Source organism: Myotis myotis, unplaced genomic scaffold (genome assembly GCF_014108235.1).
Source record: "Myotis myotis isolate mMyoMyo1 unplaced genomic scaffold, mMyoMyo1.p scaffold_m19_p_11, whole genome shotgun sequence".
NCBI classification, from domain to species: domain Eukaryota; kingdom Metazoa; phylum Chordata; class Mammalia; order Chiroptera; family Vespertilionidae; genus Myotis; species Myotis myotis.
Window position 1 is genome coordinate 47,065,676 of NW_023416315.1, and position 6,000 is coordinate 47,071,675.

Sequence of the window (6,000 nt, forward strand, 5' to 3'; positions counted from 1 at the left end):
TTCAGTGGATAGAGCGCCGGCCTGCGGACTAAAGGGGCCCAGGTTCGATTCCGGTCAAGGGCATGTGTACCTTGGTTGTGGGCACATCCCCAGTGGGGAGTGTGCAGGAAGCAGCTGATCAATGTTTCTCTCATCGGTGTTTCTAACTCTCTATCCCTCTCCCTTCCTCTCTGTAAAAAATCAATAAAATATATTTTTTAAAAATAACAAATTTTCCCTGACAGGTGTTCTCAGTGATTAGAGCACTAGACCTCATACCAAAGGGTCACGGGTTCGATACCCAGTCAAGGGCATGCACCTGGGTTGCAGGTTCCATCTGGCCTGATCAGGGTATGTGTGGGAGGCAACCAATCAATGTGTCTCTCTCACATTGATGTTTCTATCCCTCTCTCTCTCTTCCCCCTACCTCCTGGTCTCTACCTTCCACTCTTTCTAAAAATCAGTAGAAAAAAATATCCTCAGATGAGCATTAAAAAAAATCCCAAGTTTGCTTTCTGTTGTGCCTTTCCGTTCAAGGAAATCCAACACATGGCCAACACATGACACCTGAATGGATGTACCTCTGCACTCACCCCACACGATCTTATCCTACTCCCAAGGTTCTTCCTTTCCCTACCTTGTCCATGCCTCTATCACGGGGGTGGGCAAACTTTTTGACTCGAGGGCCACAATGGGTTCTTAAACTGGAGCGGAGGGCCGGAACAAAAGCATGGATGGAGTGTTTGTGTGAACTAATATAAATTCAAAGTAAACATCATTACATAAAAGGGTACGGTCTTTTTTTTTTTAGTTTTATTCATTTCAAACGGGCCGGATCCGGCCCGCGGGCCGTAGTTTGCCCACAGCTGCTCTATCACCTCAATTCCAGAGCTTCTCAGACTTCAATGTGCACCTTAATCACCTCTGAGCCTTGTGAAAAGGTAGAGTTTCGTTGACTAGGTCTAGGATTAATCTGGAGGGTCCACATTTTTAACAAGCACCGAGGAGGAGCCTGTTTCACTTTTACAATTGATGGTTGAAAGGATGAAGACAGAGTTTGGAAGAAGCCAAAGGGTACTTTATTTATTTTTTTATTTTCTCCCCATTCTTCACAGTAAAATCAGTGTTCCTTTTCTTCACCAACAATTAGAAACCATCTTCAATTAGGACAGTTGAAGCAGACTCAAAAACATACATTTTATCTTTGCATACAATTACCTGTTTCTTTTGTAGTAATATATGAAGAACTTTTCTCTAAAGAACTTAAGTGTGTATACTTTTTATAGCAATAACTCATTAAATCAATAGGATTTTCTGTGCGCTTATTTTAAAAACAGTGAGAAAAAAAGTTAAAATTATTTTCACCAAGACTTAACCTAAATTAGGATAAGGTTAAGACTAGTGATGTACTAGTCAAAGTTTAACAACTGGCTATACAGAAGAGAAGTGGGGGAAAGCCCTCATGTGTAACATCTGTTCTTTTTTAAATATTTATTTTAGAGAGAGAGAGAGGGAGGAAGGGAGAGAGAGAGAGAGAGAGAGAGAGAGAGAGAGAGAGAGAACATCGATTTGTTGTTCCACTTATACTTTCATTCATTGATTCTTGTATGTGCCCTGACCAGGGGTTGAGCCCACAACCTTGGCATATCTGGACAATGCTCTAGCCAACTGAGCTAGCCGGCCAGGGACCATCTGTTCATTTTCATGGTATAAATACTACCATCCTGGCTACTGATATGAAGTCACCAAATACTAAACTGGGAAGAGATTCGCATGATTGCATTCAGAGCTGGCACTGGGAACTACTGAGAGACTCTACACAAAGAGATAGTTGAAGCTACAAGGGACGATAACATAACTCAAGGAAAATTACAAAGGAGAAAGAATGTTGACTCTTATCTTCTATAGAGCTTTGTGTCTCTGTGAAATTTTCTATTGCATTTATCATTGTTTTGTAGTCAATTTTGGATTTGCTCCCCAGACATTAGATCAGAAGTCCTTATTCTAAATGTCTTTGATCCTTTATAGTAAATTATATTTTTAAAATAGGTGTTGATTTGCAAAAGGAAGGGAGCATACTTCATTTTAAGTATTTTTGAGAAAAAATACAGAATTTATAACATTTTAATTAAAAAACAGAGTACTGATAAAGTAGATCTTTATGGTAATCATCTGTAATTTTCAAGACAATATTTTCTAAATTATAAATATTCTAATGAAGTTTCTGTATTTCTAAAACAAATGTGTGAATAGTTGTGAAGAAGCCTGCCAGAATTAAGTTAGAAGAAACATGAACAATAGAAATGTGAGAGAGGCAACAGGTAACACATCCCTTCCTTTTATCTCTCACATACCATAGAATCAATATGAATTATAACTATGATAATAGAGTATATTATTCTTTCTAACTGCTAGACTAATCCTATATAATAAAAGGGTAATATGCAGGTTCCGATCGCCCAATGGCAAATGGGGAACCAGAGGTGGATGGCGGCGGATGCAGGTGGCACCAGGCCAATGCCCCCACCCACCCCACACACAGAGGGAAACCCTCGGCGGGTTCAGAGACTATGAGCGGGTGTAACAGCCAACCTCTGGGTTCCTCCCCCCGCCGGCAGGCTCCGATCACCCAGGAACTGGGGGTGGGTGGCGGTGGGGGCCGGGGCCGGCTTCGGGCAACTGGGCAGCTGGCCCTGATCACAAGCCAGGCCTAGGGACCATACCCACGCATGAATTTCGTGCGCCCGGCTTCTAGTAAGACTATAAAAGCAATGGATAGGCTATTGAATGTCATATAGCACAGCATTTTGATTCAGGGATATGAGTTTCTGTCATTCAAAAACAAGCCATTGTTAGGCTAAGGTCCTAGGGAAATGCATGTATAATCAACTAGCATAAAATTATTCTATTTAATAAAGATGGAATATGCAAATTGACTGTCACTTCTGGACAAAAGGTGAAGGCACCCACAGCCAATAAGGAGGGAATATGCAAATTGATGTGACAAAGATGGCGGCAGCCTGGCTGGGATGCTTGCGTCATTGCCATGGTGATGACACAGGCGTTCTGCACTGCCCTGGCCGCTCTGGGCCTCTAGGCAGCACTCGAAGGCGGAAGGCGGTTCTAGGCCAGAGCAAAGGCGGTGCCGGCAGCCAGGGGAAGGAAGGCCTATTCTTGCATGGATCTTCGTGCATCGGGCCTCTAGTGAATCAATAAGAAAATACACATAACTTTCAATTAATCGTGGGATGTTTAACAATCTTGTTTTTCTTCCATGGAGAGCCTCAACTCAGGAGTTTCTCCCAAATCTTCATTGTTAGCTTCTTCCTGGCAATGGATTTGGACCAAACAACAAATCAGCTCCAACAAAAACCAAAAGTAAAACCAAAAAAAATGACAAGTGAAATTATTTCATAGAATAATAAAGAATTGGAGAAACTAAGATGGCGGCATAGGGAAACACTGAAATTGCTGCCTCCTACAACAACTTCAAAACACAATAAAAAGACAAAACGGACATCATCCAGAACTTACAGGAAGGCTGGCGGAGTGGAAATTCTACAACTAGAAGGAAAGAGAAAAGCACATTGAGGGTCAGGAGCTGCGGAAGTAAAGTGCAAAGGTACGGAGGCTCGAGAGTGCGCGGAAAGGGGCTGGTACCTGAGGACGCGGCTGTCTTTTTGAATCGGGAGGGAGTCACAAGCTCCCGACTGCTCTGAACTCTGGTTCCGGGAAGTCTCTGGGGACCCAGGACTGATACAGGGAGAAACTGGGCTGTCTGGCAGCGGGTAGAACTCGGAACTCGAGGGCGGCTTTCCCTCAGAGGTGCTTGCAGCAATTAAATTATCAGGACACTGAGACGCGCGCAGCCCCTTAGGGCAGGGCTGAGAATCCGCCATAGTTCCTTGCTCCACCCTTTGATTCCCTGAGACCCCGCCCCACCCAGGCTGTGGCAGAGGCTTTTGCATATGAATGCCCGGGCCCTTTGCAACCTGAAAATTACCTAACAAATTGTAGCTGGGCCACAGACCCAGAACTTCCAAGAGAAGGCCCAAGACCCCACAGCAGCTTGCATTGCTTCACAGCTGGGCCACATCAGGGCACCTCCAAACTCCAAAAAAGGAAGGGGAATCTGCAGTTCTCTTCATAGCTCCTGCTGGGCAACCTCCAAGAGCCAGTGTACCCAGTGGTCAGAGGGGGACCATCCGGATTACAACTCCTCAGATCCATAAGGGACACACCCAGGGGGAAGACTCAGTGAGCACCAAAGCCCCACTGAAGCAAGTCTTGCCCCAGAAGGGTGTCTCCAGCACAGAAGTTCTCCCACTGCAGACACAGCCGATTCTCACTGCCAATTGGCCTGGAGATCAATTCCTCCCAGTGATCCTACAACAATCAAGCCATAACTACAACAAGACTGTGCACAAAGCCCACAAGGGGGTGCACCAAGAGTGTCCACCTCAGGTAACTGGGGAGGCTGAGCCACTGGGCCCTACAGGACACCTAGCACACAAAACCACTCTACCAACACAGGGAAGCATAAAAAATGTGGAGACAAAGAAACAGGTCACAAATGACAGAAATGGAGGAAAGCAAACGACTGGATATAGAGTTCAAAACCACGTTTATAAGGTTTTTCAAGAATTTTATGGAAACCGCTGATAAATTTAGTGAGACTCTCAAGAAATCTAGTGAGACCCTCAAGGATATGAAAAAGGACCAACTAGAAATTAAGCATACACTGACTGAAATAAAGAATAATATACAGAGATCCGACAGCAGACAAGAGGATCCCAAGAATCAAGTCAAAGATTTGAAATACAAAGAAACAAAAAATACCCAACCGAAAAAGAAAAAAGAAAAGAGATTCCAAAAATATGAAGATAGAGTAAGGAGCCTCTGGGACAACTTCAAGCGTACCAACATCAGAATTATAGGGGTACCAGAAGAAGAGAGAGGGCAAGATATTGAAAACCTATTTGAAGTAATAATGACAGAAAACTTCCCCTACCTGGTGAAAGAAATAGACTTACAAGTCCAGGAAGCGCAGAGAACACCAAACAAAAGGAACCCAAAGAGGACCACACCAAGACACATCATAATTAAAATGCCAAGAGCAAAAGACAAAGAGAGAATCTTAAAAGCAGCAAGAGAAAGACAGTCAGTTACCTACAAGGGAGTACCCATATGACTGTCAGCTGATTTCTCAACAGAAACCATGCAGGCCAGAAGAGAGTGGCAAGAAATATTCAAAGTGATGAATAGCAAGAACCTGCAACCAAGATTACTTTATCCAGCAAAGCTATCATTCAGAATTGAAGGTCAGATAAAGAGCTTCACAGATAAGAAAAAGCTAAAGGAGTTCATTACCACCAAACCAGCATTATATGAAATGCTGAAAGGTATTCTTTAAGAAGAGGAAGAAGAAAAAGGAACTCTTACCATTTGCCACAGCATGGATGGAACTGGAGAGCGGATAAATACCACATGATCTCACTCATTTGTGGAATATAATGAACAACATAAACTGATGAACAAGGACTGATCCAGAAACAGAGTGGCATTGATTGGACTGTTGGGCCTTGGAGGAAAGGTAGGGGAGGGTGGGGGTAAGGGGGAAAGATCAACCAAAGGACTTACATGCAAGCATATAGGCCTAACCAATGGACACGGACAACGGGGGGGGGAAGGGGGGGGAGGGCATGAGTGGGGGGAGGGCATGGTAGGGGGTAACGTGGGGATAAGGACACATATGTAATATCTTAATCAATAAAAAATATATTTTAAAAAAAAGAATAATAAAGAATTAAAACTAGAAAGAAACTAACAGATGATATGAAGTGTTTTAATTGGTTCCATGCCTTGAGGATTACACAGTGCCCATATCTAGCATTTAGATGTGCCTCAGAGAAGTTTAGGACAAAATTCGAGTTCTAAATAAGAATCCACTGGATTCCGATTAGTAATTAGACACCATCCTTCTTTCCTATTTATTCTAGTTTAAAAAGGAGTTTGCTGCAG